The following is a 13,877-nucleotide window of genomic DNA, read 5'->3' on the forward strand; positions in this document are numbered from 1 at the left end:
TGGTGGCAGAGCCAGAAAGAGAAGCCACCGGTCCTGACTCCTGTTCTAACAGACAAACACCCCACCACCACCCCGAGGCAGGGATAGAGCCCAGGAATAGAGATGGTGGGGAAATTTCATTGAAACCGTTTCTGTCAGAAAAGCCCATTCAGACTAAACCAGTTTGTTTCTCAAAATCATAACAAGTGGGATGAAAGTTCTTTGCAAAAATATGTTGTTGCAAAACAAAAGCATCTCCTGTTTGTCACAGTGTGTTAAATTGTCTCCTCGCACACAAAGAAGAGACACTTGGATCTCAAACATTAGATAAGATGCTTCAGTCTGAGCTAAGTAGTTGCTGCTCTTAACAATTTCAAAATAAAAGAATACAAATGAAATAGACTATTTCAGCTATTCTATTATGTGTTAATCTGCTCTGAGTAAACGTGATAGGACACCTCATATTATGCACTAATCCTAGTGACACTCTCCAATGGATCCCATCCTCCACCCACCGTGAGGTAGGTAGGAGCGGATCATTATTATCCTTACTTGAAAGAGGGAGAAGCAAAGGCTGAGAAAGGAGAATTGACTTGTCTTAGGTCACACAGCCAGTCAGTGGCAGAGTTGGGAATAGGATCCAAGAGCCCTGATTTTCAAACTAACCATCAGATCTTGAATTTCAGACACTGAATGACCTGAATAAAGTGCTCTCAGATGAGCTCCAGACCAACAACAGTGCACAGTAATTATTCAGCAAGTATATGAGGAGAACTGCAATGTTAGAGAGAATCATGAACTGCTCAGAGACAATTAATGCAGAAAGCAGCAAAATTCATCAAACATATGACTGGTTCTGACTTATTTACTTGGGCTTAAAAGAGAAGAACAAGGACCTGAGTCTCCTCCCTGTCAATAACCCCCTGCTCAGCCAATCAGGGTAGAGACTGAGGACGGGAGGCTGAGGGTTCTCACCAGAGAGCCCAAAGGATGGCCCAGGTCACCGGTGGGGATCACTGCCCCAGCACTATTTCAGCCCCACATTTTTGGGTGGACCACCCACAGTGGGAGCTGCCTGTAGATTGCCACGGACTCGCAGGGGCGAAAGAAAATGCAGGCCTGTTATTTACCAGGCTGCACGTGGCAACAGACTATATTCGTAAGGGATGCAAGGAGAGTATGGGTCACGATGCAAACTGCAGAAAAACACACACACTAAAATTAATCAATTTAAAGTTTTATTGGGGATAATTACAAGGGGTAAGGGAGCAGCGTATGATTAGCTAATAGAGTTAATGAAACTTAAAACACACAATGACTAAAATATCTACTAACAATATTTATAAACAAAGATGCAGCATTTAATAATAACTGATACTTACAAATACAAACCAATGCATAACGACCGGCAAACGTAGAAGCTCTTTTTTAAACACGTGAGCTGAGAGAGAGGCTTCGAGGTGATCAGGCTCGGTTATGGGTGTACACAGGATTCGTTTTTCTTTCTCCTCTCCCTGCCTGCACATGGCAGGCAGGCCTAAAGTACCAACTATGACATCATAGAAGTGTCATAGGGGACGGGGCCCAAAACCTGTTTGTGTCCGTTTCTGATTGGCACAAGCAAAGTTTACACCAAGTAGGGGAGCAGGTGCCTTAAAGTCTGGCTTCGCCCCCAAAAGGTGAGGAAATGCATATTGTCTTAGAATGCGTTCAACACTGAATGACAAAAGAAGAGGCCAGGGCAATACCGGTATGGGCAAGTTTTACAGGATGTAGACAGGAACTCATCTCAACACTGCCGAGCACTCCCCCACAAAACACACACACACCGCTCCTGGTGTTGGGAGGGGAACAGGTGAAAGGACAAAAGAAGCAAGAGACAAAGAGAAAGGAGGGAGGGAAGGATGAAGGAAAAGATGAAACAAAAAGGACAAACCCTAACATCCCCCGTGATTCTAAGGAACAAAATCCCAGGTGTAGAATAAAATTCGACCCTGTAGCGGAGTGGCTATCCGCTCCCGCCCGGTGGGGCTTTAAAACAGCCCTGGGAAGGGGCTTTTGGCTGGGCTGATTGGGAAAGTGGCTGCAGCTGGAGGCCACGCCCAAACTGAACAGGGCTTATAAGAAGGCAGGGAAGCCAGGAGCAGACAGTCTCTCTCTGGCTATAGAGAGAGATGGGCCTGGCTGCTTAGAAGCAGAACAAGAGTACCTGGGTGAAGCAGGGCTGGGAAGGCTAAGGAGCTGGGGAGCTCTGGCCAGGAAAACCCCAGGCTGCAGCCTAGTGGTAGGCCAGAAGGTACTGGGGGGGTTGCAAGGGACAACCCAGGAGCAGGCAAAGCAGCAGGTCCAAACCCCCTTGGCCTGTGATGAGTGGGCCGATGCTGCAGTCTGCCCCAGGGTGTGGGGCTAGACCATGACTGTCAGTGGCCACTACTGAGGCAAAGTGGGGATAGTAGAGTGGGGGTTCCCCTGGGAGGGGGAGACCCAGGTATAGTTAAAGGGGCACCGGGTCCAGGGAGGGACACGGGGCCGAGAGTAAAGCAGGTGGATCACCAGCCTGCAGAGGGCGCTCCGGACTGGAAAAAGAGCTAGATTCGGAAAGCAACCAGCAGGAGGCGCCGCAGGGGTGAGTCAACCCGTTTACAGAGCCCCTTAAACTCGTGTTTTCCATGCGTAGAATTCAACTGTCACCAGATGGATCAGACTGAACAGGTTTCAAACCTCAAGGAGGCTCTTACCTTCTAAACAGGGACAGTTCTTTTCTAGTAAAATCAGGAAAAGGGAAGGGGAAAACTCGAAAGAGGTTCCTCCTGGCGCTCACGTACCTGAACCCAAATACTCTCTCAGTCCTCAAAGAGAGACCTAGAGAAGGAGACTTGCTGAAGCAAAGCCACAGGGGTCTCTGAGGATTCCCTCGCCCCTGTACTGCCTGGCTGATGTCACCATCTCTTTGTGAGGTCACCACCTCCCCACCACCTTTGACCAATAGTCTGAGGTCCTGCAAAAAGTCTTTGTGATGTCACTGCCGCACCCCTCCCTTGCTGTGCTAATGTCCTGCCCCTGCCCAGGCACTGTGGAGGTTTGAGCTACTCCCTGTGGATCACCCCACTCAAGGAGCGTTCGTTCTAGGAAGCAAGCCAGCTAGACAGGAAAACATCAGATGCTGCTCCCAATGCTACACTCAGTTTTTCAGAAATTAGTCAACTTTATGGCCAGAAGAGACCATTAGAGCATCTAATCTGACCCCCTGCATATCACAGGCCTCCTGTATGACACAATAGCTACTTTTGGGGCAAATACATTCCAGAAAGGCATCTAGTCTTCATTAAATGACATCAGCAGATGGCAAATCCATCACTTTCCTTGGTAGCTTGTTCCTGTCGTGAATCATCCTTGCTGTTGTATATTTGTGCCTTAGTTGTAATATGAATTTGTCTCTTTTCAACCTCCAGCCATTGGGTCTTGTTATGCCTTTCTCTGCTAGATTAAAGAGCCCTTTCATATCCAATATTTTCTCTCCATTAAGGCCCTTCAACACTTCAATGAAGTCACCTTTCAATCTTCTTTTGATAAGCGAAACAGGTTGAGCTCTTTCAATAGCTCACTAGAAGGCATTTTTCTCCAGCCCTCAGAACATTTGTTGGCTCTTTGGTCATCAGACTCCTGAACTGCAGCTGGATGTGGTTCTTGTTCTTCTGCACAGCATAGCTCCTGGAGAAGAGGGATCTGCAAATGTACATCCATATGATCCCTTTGTTTAATTGATGAAAACATAAACTAGACACTGAGAGGACTGGAACTGATTTCAGCTGATGGACAGCTTTGCTAGGGTTTTATGCATTTGGACAGCAAAATGTTGAGTGTTTAAATTCATATTAAGCATCCACATATAGTGGAGCTCCTGAACATAATGGAGAATGGAAATGAAAATGTTTTCCTTTTTTAAAAAGAAAGTTATAAGAGAGCACTGTGGTTTGAACCAAGTACCACTTGATCAATAGTCAAGCACTCTACCACTAAGCTATACCCCCATCACACCAGTAAAGTGGAATTGTGATCTCCAGGACTTTGAAGGACAGACCCTGCTTCATCGAGCACCTTTGCCATTCCCAGAACACAGGTGGTTTTAAAAATGGGGTTTGATTAAACTTCTTAAATGTGGTAAACACCACAGCTTGCACACCCACCAATATAGCTTCTCCCACTGACATAGCTGCCACCTCTTGGGGAAGTGGATTAACTGCACCCACAGGAAAACTCTCTCCCATCAGCATAGAGCAGTGGTTCTCAAGCTGTGAGTCAGGACCCCAAAGTGGGTCATAACCCTGTTTTAATGGGGTCACCAGGGCTGGCATTAGACTTGTTGGTGCCTGGGGCTGAAGCCAAAAGTCTGAGCCCCACCAGCCAGAGCTTCAAGCTCTGGTTTTGTCTTCCCCTAACTGGGGCAGGGCTCAGGCTTTGTCTCCCCTGCCTCTGCCCAGTGTGGAGGGGCTTGGTCCCTCTTTCCAGGGCCATGTAGTAAGTATTTTTTTGGCAGAAGGGGGTTGTGGTGAAAGGAAGTTTGAGAAACCCTGGCATAGAGCCTCTGAATATGTCTAGACTTGGGTCCCTGTGGCACTGTGGGTGATCAGACACTGAAAATACAGCCGTGGAGACACCACACACCAGCCTTGCCTAGCAGGCAAGAATCAAACCTCCACAGAAAGACACCCAGTTGCTTTTCCTAAGCACTCAGCCACCACCACTTAACCAAAAGGCTTTTCTACACGATGGTTCTGGTCTCACTGAAGGGTCATTTCCAGTTGTTTGCTCAGACCAGCATTAGGGGAAATGGTGCCCTTGGCAAAGCTTGTACTTTGGCACTTCCCCATTGCCCCTGGACGATCCCCACTCCCCCTTTACCGCTAGCTCCTGCACTCCCAACCCTTGCGCCTCCTTCACCCCTAATTTCTGCCCCTCCTGTGCCCCCTTTGCCCTTGTCTCCCTGTGCCACCAGCCATTGCCCCTCTCCTGCAGCCCCTTCACATGGCTCCAGTGCTGGGGGCCCCGCACTTGTTCTCCCTTTTCCTGGGCTTTGGCATCACTAGCCTCTGATTAGCGAGTAGGGGTCAGTGGTTCCCAAAATATGAGGCATGACTCCTAGGGGGACACAGAGGAACAGTCATGGGGGCACCTCAGGGCCTGAGCCAGCCCCCAGGGAGGGAGCAGCACTCAGCCCCACTCTGTCCCAGCTCTTCCCCAACCCCACCCTCAGCCTGGGGCTCTGGCTTCCAGCTCGGCCTCGACCCCCTTACCCCTGTCTGCACCCCTCTCCCCAGCAAGCAACAGCCCCACTCCCAGCCTCGGTTCTTGACTGCGGCTTCCGAGGGGCCACAGCCATGGCTAAGAGGGCACAGTGTGAAATGTTTGGGGAATCACTGGTTTAGGGTGATGTTCTCAATCACTTCTACAAAGTCCAATAAAAGCTATTCCTCACCCACCCACCCACCCCTCCATCAGGACGGACTAGGTATGTTCTGCTGCCCTTCACTCATGCAGGAAGGATAATAACATTTCATTCCACTCAATCCTAAAGTGATTTGTAACCCGCCACCAGCCAAAACTGGTCATTTTGGGGAAGCGGCCCCATCATGCTGCATAGCTAGGCAGAGTAGGTGTGTCTATGCAAACATGGTCTGTTCCTGACGTCTTTCCCCCAGCTCTTCACTAGATGTGAGGGGGGGAGCTCATTCAGCCCCTGCTTCCACTTAGTATTTAAAAACTCCTTATTGTCCCTAGCTCTGCTGGCCTTAGATTTCTCCTCCTGTCTGTTGCTTGACAGCTCAGATGAGGTGGCCGAGTGGTTAAGGTGATGGACTGGTAATCCTTTGTGCTCTGCACGCATGGGTTCGAAGCCCATCCTCATGGGATGCATTTAGTCATCACCCTCCTTTGTAGACAACAATGTCCCCCTTTGGTACAGTGACAGATCAAACAATGTTGCTTCTTGCAAACAGAAACTCAGAACTCCCTTGCTTTAAATAAAATGTCTAAATCCCAGATTTCTTAGTTTTTTTCTCCAAAGGGAACATCCTCATCATCTCCCCCAAACACCCTGGGACCTGCCCACATTATTAAAATACCCTCAACTCATGCAAGGCCACAGCAGTGAACCAGAGCTAGTGTCCAGGCCAAGCTGTTCTGAAGGAGGCAACTCAAACGTTTTCTCCCTGCTTCCCTTGACAAGGTCTGACTGAGAGAACAAAATTCCCCAAACTGAAAATTTTCTGCTGAAAAACCAATACTAGTCTGGTTGGGGACTTTGGTTTGAAAGTATTATTGTTATTATTCTCTTCTGATTTCTGAATCAGTTCTGTTCAGTCTTTGTCCTCCAGGTGTGTTTCCAGCTGCTGAGTTGTGGGGGAGAGAGGCCAAGTCATGATGTCTCTTCCCCTCTTTCATAGTTTCTTCCAACTTGCTAGGAAGCTCCTTTGCTACCATGTGAGTCAAGCAGTGTCCATTGTCGCTGTGCTATCTCGGAGAAGTCTGCATTGTACACGGTTCCTGGGATAGTCCTTGGGAGTGTGGATCCCTTCAATGGGCCAGCAGCGAGTCTGGCTCCTCCACTGTCACACCCGAAAGGCTGGTGGGGGGCATTTCCCAACCTCATAACGTATCTCAGTAACACACACAGACCAAACTTCATAACTTCCCAACCAATGCAAGCACACACAATCCAACACGATATTAATGTTCAACAGATCAAGACTTTTGAAATAACACCTCACCAGGCAGACTTTGTACAAACCATGTCATCATTATATGAGAGTGGTGAATATGGGGCTTCCAGGTGCTGCTCTGAGCACAGTGTGCCACACCTGGGCTTACATTGCAATGGAGACGTACCCTTAGAGTCCATCTCTCCTGGGATAAAGGTGGCAGCAGGGCTGGCCTCGGTCATCAGACTTGGGCTCCTGGACGTAAAGCTGAGGGGCTAAAAACTGTCGTGCAGATATTTGTGTTCACGCTGAAGCCTGGGTTCAGAAACCCTCACCCCTCATGGGGCCTCAGAGGCTGGGCTCAAGCCCATTTGTCTGCACTGTAATTTTATAGTCTTGCAGCCCGAGCCCCATAACCCTGAGCCAGCTGACCCGGGCTTTGGGACAGGTGCCCTGGGTGTGTTAATCACAGTGTAGACATAACATTAGGCTACGTCTCCAGTGCAATGAAACACCCTCCTGAGGTTTCTTTCAACCCTAATCTTCTATGATTCTACGTAGCTGCAAGTGTCTCTTTGTGTTCACATCTGTAAAGCACCATGGGGACTCTAAGATTCCCATCCACTGAGCTGCTTGATGAGGAAGGACTGGAGAGAAGGGTCCCATCAGGGCTCCCTGAGACACAGGGAGGTTTTGCTGTTCATGGATCCATGTAAAGGAAATTGTGTCTCTGTGTGAAAATGGGGAGGGAAATGAAACACCCACATGGTGGTGCCTAAGGCAGAAGGGACCCCTATAGGATTAGAACAGGATAAGTTCTCAAGCAGCATGTTTCTTACTTTGCCCATCTATCAATTTTGATTATTATTGATGGAAATATTTTGCCATTGGGTTGTGTGTTTACACAGAAATTGACATTCACCAACAAATACGTAATTCTTCCAGTCCTGCCGAGTCTGCTGATGGTGAGTTTAGAGGGACAGAGTCACTCTTCCCACTCCCCATGCCAGGCCTGTGCTCTCCAGAGTGTCAACTTCCCATACAGCTGGCATCCTTCCCTGATCTCCCTTCAGACGTCTGCCCCCCATCCCCACTTCTGGGATCCCCTCTGAACACTGTCCAACTCCCCTGCTGGCAGGATCCCTTCCCATTCTTTTCATTTCCTGCCTCCCCTCTGAGCAAAAGCTCTGGACTTTTCCCACACTGGGAATTGAACCCAGGCCACCTGGGTAAAAAACAGGAACCCTGACCACTAGACCATATGGTACTTGCACAAGCAATAATCCATTTACACATTCACTAACACATTCACACATTCACATTCATTAACATTTAAAAGTAGCCTTTCAAAAAACTTCAAAAACGGACTTCAAAGAGAATTTGCAGAGTTACAATTTATTTGCAAACTTCACACCATTAATTTGAGCTTGAATAGGGACTGGGAGTGGCTGGCTCAGTACAAAAGCAATTTTCCCTCTCTTGGTATTGACACCTCCCCATCAATTATTGGCAGTGGACCACATCCACCCTGACTGAATTGGCCTTCAACACTGGTTCTCCCCTTGTAAGGTCCCTTCATGTCATGTTCCAACAAATATTTATGCCTGTATCTGCAGTTTTCACTCCATGCATCTGAAGAAGTGGGTTTTTGACCCATGAAGGCTTATGCCCAAATAAATCTCTTAGTCCTTATGGTGCCACCAGACTCCTCGTTGCTTTTGTGAAATAAAACAAAACACATTCTAAGCTGATCTTAACCCTTTCAGTGCCCTTACAAACTTAGATGCTTCTCACCACAGGCTGGCTGGTTGCGTTTCAGCCAGGGTCTCCCCTTTGATCAGCTCCTCAGTCACTTGGTGTGGTGGTGTCTGTAGGTGGAGGTGGAAGAGAGAGATAAAGCATGGCGACTGTCTCTCCTTTTATCATGTCCTTCCTTCCCCATTGGCTTTGTGGCCCTCTTCAGAGTCAGGTGAGCATCACTGCATCTCTCCAAGCAAGGCTGAGCAATTCCCTTCGTGTGGCCTCATGCAGGTGATGGCTGATTCCCCCAACTTACAGCATAGTGACAACCATACTGCACAATTCTCATAACTTCATATGCATGAATGGTATACATAGATGGATAGAGAAATGACTTTTAGCAGATCATATCCTTTCCCCTGATACCTTACAAGTCATGCTTTATATGTAAGATCACGATTATATGAAAATGAGGAATATGGGGGTTACAGCCGCTCCCCCAAAGGTATAGAATGTCACACTGAGATTCTATTTTCATTTATGTAACCAACTTTGACCTCTCTGCCTAACACTTATAATCACTTACAGTCTATCTTTCTGTAGTTAATAAACTTATTTTAATGTTTTATACTTACTTGTGAAATTGTCCAAAGTGCTTGGGAAAGCTGCTCAGATTAAAAAGGCTGGTGCATATTCACTTTCTTTTTGAGGAAGTGGTGAATTAATTAATGAGCTTGCACTTTTCAAGAGGTTTTGAGCAGTGTAAGATGGTACATTTCTGAGGTGCAAGGCTGAGGGCTGGGGAGATATGCTGGTGTCTCTCTATGTATAATTGAGGAGTGGCTTATAGAGCATTCATGCAACTTAGTTGGGTGCATTGCTGCATGTTGTTGGCTGAATGATCACAGCACATGGAGGGGGTTTTGCTGCTTGTCACTAGTGCAGCATTGTAAGACACAGCCCAGGCTGGAGAGATAAGAGGACAGAGCAGTTCCACAGTTTGGGATTGTACCCTGCGGATCCCACCACACAGAGATCCTGCTGTGACCAGCCATGGTAATACTGTGCTTAGTGCTCTGCCTTGTAGCTTCAACAGCTGCACATGCAGGATGAGTTACAGTGACCTTGACCTTGTTTCCATGTTTATCCAAAGCCTCCTTTTGACACTTGTCAGCAAAAAGACCCGTTTCTTTTGCAAGCATTTGTATGGCGAGCCAGAGTCGAGCTTCTCCATTAACAAAAAAGATTGACCAAAAGGGGACAAGAGGAGGCACGTTCAGCAAGGCAGCACTGGATGCTGGATCCTGAATCTGCTCTTTATCCAGCAGCTCTCTTGGCAAGCTCTGCCATGGTGCCATGCTCTGGGACTTCTCCCCTAACTGTTCCATTTTTCATCAACAATAACATGAAAAGTGAAAGGACAGTCATTCTCCATTTCCTGCAAGCCCTGCAGAGAACCCTCTAGAAGGGGCTCTGTGCACAGATATCCCCAGTGAATTGCATGGCCGCACAACACAGGGTCTCCTGTCACAGCAAATTGCAGCCGGAGCAACCTCCTTGCCAATGCCAATAGCCTTTTCATCAACACCAGACTGAGGATTTGATTCTCTCCAATGCTCCGTTGGAAAGAAGCCTTTTCCTTCACAAGCAATTACTTGGATTGTCAAGGGAGGTCTCTTCTGTTTCCTAGGAAGACACAGGAAAATGTGAGCAGAGAAGACAAAAGCTATAGAAAAAGGCACCACTGGGAGTTGAAACCAGGATCTCCTGTTTATGAGACAGGTGCTTTAGCCTACTAAGCCAGGGTGCCTTCCCCAGCAGGCCATTTGCAACCACTCCACTTGATGGTCCAAGACTACACCTTCAAATTCCAAAGTAAAACTGTTCCCCATTTCCCTCAAGACTTGCAGACCTTGAGCAGGCTGGCTCAGTGCACAGAAAGCCACAGCTGAGCTGACAGAGAGCTTCTAACATGCGCTTCTCCCACAAGCTGCTGTGATCAGATACTGATTAGTGCTCTGTGTTTCAGTCACAGCAGCTTCAGCTCAACTCTGAGTCATGGTAACCTTTCCATCAGCTCCAGACTTACCACTTAACACTTTCCAAGACTTAGCTGCAAGGAAGGGTCTCTGTGTCTTGAACAAGCACTTCCAAGGATTGTGGAGTGAGGTCTTTTCTTTTCATTAGAAGAAATAAAAGAAAGGAGCCTGACAGACAAACTAGGTTCAGCAAGGAAGAACTAGCAGGTCAAGCCAGGATCTCCTGGTGAGTAGGAAGGCTCTTCAGCCAGCTCTTCCCAAAGATCACTATCCAGAGGCCACTTCCCACAGAGACTGATTATGGTTTCAGACCCATCCTGAAATTAGAGCAGGATATTTTAAAGCTTTATCTCACAGTACAGTAACACAATTCAACCATGTCGGCACAGAGGAGAAAGCACTCCTTCATTTCACAGTTATTGCTGCTGATCTCACTGACAAACTTCCTTTTCTCGGGGCTAATCCCAGCACTTTAGGGAGTTTTTCCTCTTCTCCCTTCCAGCTGTGGTGACGGGACTGCAGCAGCTCCCCAGGGCCAGCTTTGCTCTTTCACTTACATCCTTCTCTTCTTTGGCTGAAGCTGTGTTTGCCACCAGTTTAATCCGTAGCTGAGACCTCAGGTACCAGCAGCTAGTTACAAAGGCTCAATTCCCATCTCCATCAGTGGGAGGTTATCCAGGGCTGCCAGGGCTGCAGGATTTGGCCCATGGACAGTCAAGGAGCTACAGCAGCTACATTCTTACGTGGTGAGTCCTGCAGCCTATTACCAAACTGCTCTGCCATAGTCTGCAGGGGGCCTGATTTTTTGAGAATCTGGCAGAAGGGAGACCCTGGAGGAGAGAAGGAAAATGTCCTCAGCAGTCACAGCCGGCAGGCACAGCAAAGACTGAGTATCAGACACACTTTTTCACCAGGACAGTAAATGTGCACAACCCCCTGATATATTTTCAATTCACTCCCCCTCCCAAGGAAGCCCTATTCTGCTCTATTACATTCTCATGGGATGAGAGGGAAGGTCCTCTCCTGGGTAAATAACTGGTTACAAGGTAGGAATAAATGGTCAGTTTTCAAAATGGAGAGAGGTCAATAGTGGTGCCCCCCAGGGCGTCTGGGATAAGAGCTATTCAACATATTCATAAATGATCTGGAAAAAGGGGTAAACAGCGAGGTGGCTAAATTTGCAGATGATCCAAAACTACTCAGGAAAGTTAAGTCCAAAGCAGCCTGCGAAGAGTTACAAAAAGAGCTCACAAAACTGGGTGAAAGGGCAACAAAATGACAGATTTGTTGATAAATGCAAAGTGATGCACATTGGAAAACATAATCCCAACTATACATATAAAATGACGAGGCCAAAAATAGTTGTTGCCACTCAAGAGGGATCTTGGAGTCACTGCAGATAGTTCTCTGAGAACATCCACTCAGTGTGTAATGACGGTCAAAAAAGCAAAGAGAATCTTGGGAATCATTAAGAAAGGGATAGAGAATAAGACAGAGAATATCATATTGCTTTTGGCCCCCCACATGCATTGGCCTGCCCTCAGGCAGGGGGCTTATAGGCCCTTCTGCCAGTTGGTGTTAGCAGCAGCAAGGGCTGGGTTCAATGTCTAGGGGAGGAGAGCAGCAGAGAGGGAGAAGAAGAGAGAGTCCCGAGAGGGAAGCAATGAGAGCAGAGTGCAAACCAACCAGCTGAAAGTCTCACAGGAGTCCTGAAATATCAGTAGCTCCAGGTCCCATCAGGGCTGCCCGGGGGATAAGTGGGGCAATTTGCCCTGGGCCCCACAGGGGCCCGCACAAGAGTGTTTTGGGGCTCCTGGAGCGGGGTTCATTAACTCCAGGGGCTCTGGAAAACTCTCATGGGGCCTGGGCCCCCGGAGATTCTTCAGCTCTGGGTCTTGGGTGGCAATTCGGCGGCGGGGGGTCCTTCATGAATGAAAAGTGACTTCATTGAAGTGTTGAAGGGCCTTAATGGAGAGAAAAGATTGGGTATGAAAGGGCTCTTTAATCGAGCAGAGAAGGCATAACAAGACCCAATGGCTGGAAGGTGAAAAGAGACAAATTCATATTACAACTAAGGCACAAATATTCAACAATGAGGATGATTCACCACAGGAACAAGCTACCAAGGAAAGTGGTGGATTCTTCATCTCCTGATGTCATTTAATGAAGACTAGATGCCTTTCTGGAATGTGTTTGCCCCAAAAGTAGCTATTGTGTCATACAGGAGGCCTGTGATATGCAGGGGGTCAGATTAGATGCTCTAATGGTCCCTTCTGGCCATAAAGTTGACTAATTTCTGAAAAACTGAGTGTAGCATTGGGAGCAGCGTCTGATGTTTTCCTGTCTAGCCGGCTTGCTTCCTAGAACGAACGCTCCTTGAGTGGGGTGATCCACAGGGAGTAGCTCAAACCTCCAAAGTGCCTGGGCAAGGGCAGGACATTAGCACAGCAAGGGAGGGGTGTGGCAGTGACATCACAAAGGCCTTTTGCAGGACCTCAGACTATTGGTGGGGAGGTGGTGACCTCCCAGAGAGATGCTGACATCAGGCAGGCAGGAGAGGGGTGAGGGGCCAGGGAAACCTCAGGGACCCCTGTGGCTTTGCTTCAGCAAGTCTCCTTCTCCAGGTCTCTCTTTGAGGACTGAGGGAGTGTTCGGGTTCACGGACATAAGCATCAGGAGGAACCTCTTTTGAGTTTTCTCCTTCTCTTTCAGTGATTTTACTACAAAACAGACATCCCTGTTTAGAAGGTAAGAGCCTCCTCCAGGGAAGGGGTGTCATGGGGGTGTCACAGTTCAGATGCCGGTGCCCCCCCAATGTAAGGAAGTTCCCACCACCCTGCTCTGTGTTCACAGGGCGGTAGAGAGCAGCATCCATGGCAGTGATTTGCTCCTGGCTGCCGGAGCAGAGCAGCAGGCTCAGCTGTCAGAACTTCCCAGAGCGATGAAAGGGGAGGGGCCCATAGCTCTGTAGCAGGAATGCAGGGCAGGCGAGTTCACAGCAGGCATTGTGGGATACTGGGGGAGGCCAGTTATGGTGATATAATGAACAGCAGCGTCTACACTGACACTCTGTCACTTTAAGTTTCCTGCAAAAATCTCTAGACCTCTCATCGAAGTTGTTTTATTTTGTCACCAAAACAGGGCAGTTTTGTCGCCAGACGTGGCATGGCAGTGTGTACACCAGCCACAAGCTGCCGACCGAGGGAGCGTTGTGTGTTTTTCACACACCTGAGCAATATAATTCTGCTGAAACAACTTTGTAGTGCAGACCTGGCCAAAGATTCACTCACACACAACTTGTAAGGAAAACGTCACCTGTTCCTCTGCTTTGCAGAATCCAAAGACAAGCAAAGCTTGTCAGGCCCTGGTGGCAATGGCAGGGAGTCAGGTGTGGGCAGACAGTGTGTTTTAGTCACCCACA

General features: G+C 48.1%; 1 non-coding gene across 1 annotated transcript; it reads left to right on the top strand.

Moving 5' to 3' along the window:
• Window positions 1-5,804: 5,804 nt before the first annotated feature.
• Window positions 5,805-5,892, top strand: TRNAT-GGU. Its single transcript has one exon. It is a non-coding gene; the product is annotated as a tRNA-Thr (tRNA).
• The last annotated feature ends 7,985 nt before the right edge of the window (window positions 5,893-13,877 follow it).

Source organism: Mauremys mutica, unplaced genomic scaffold (assembly GCF_020497125.1).
Source record: "Mauremys mutica isolate MM-2020 ecotype Southern unplaced genomic scaffold, ASM2049712v1 000671F_np12_subseq_1:101755_obj, whole genome shotgun sequence".
Taxonomy (NCBI): domain Eukaryota; kingdom Metazoa; phylum Chordata; order Testudines; family Geoemydidae; genus Mauremys; species Mauremys mutica.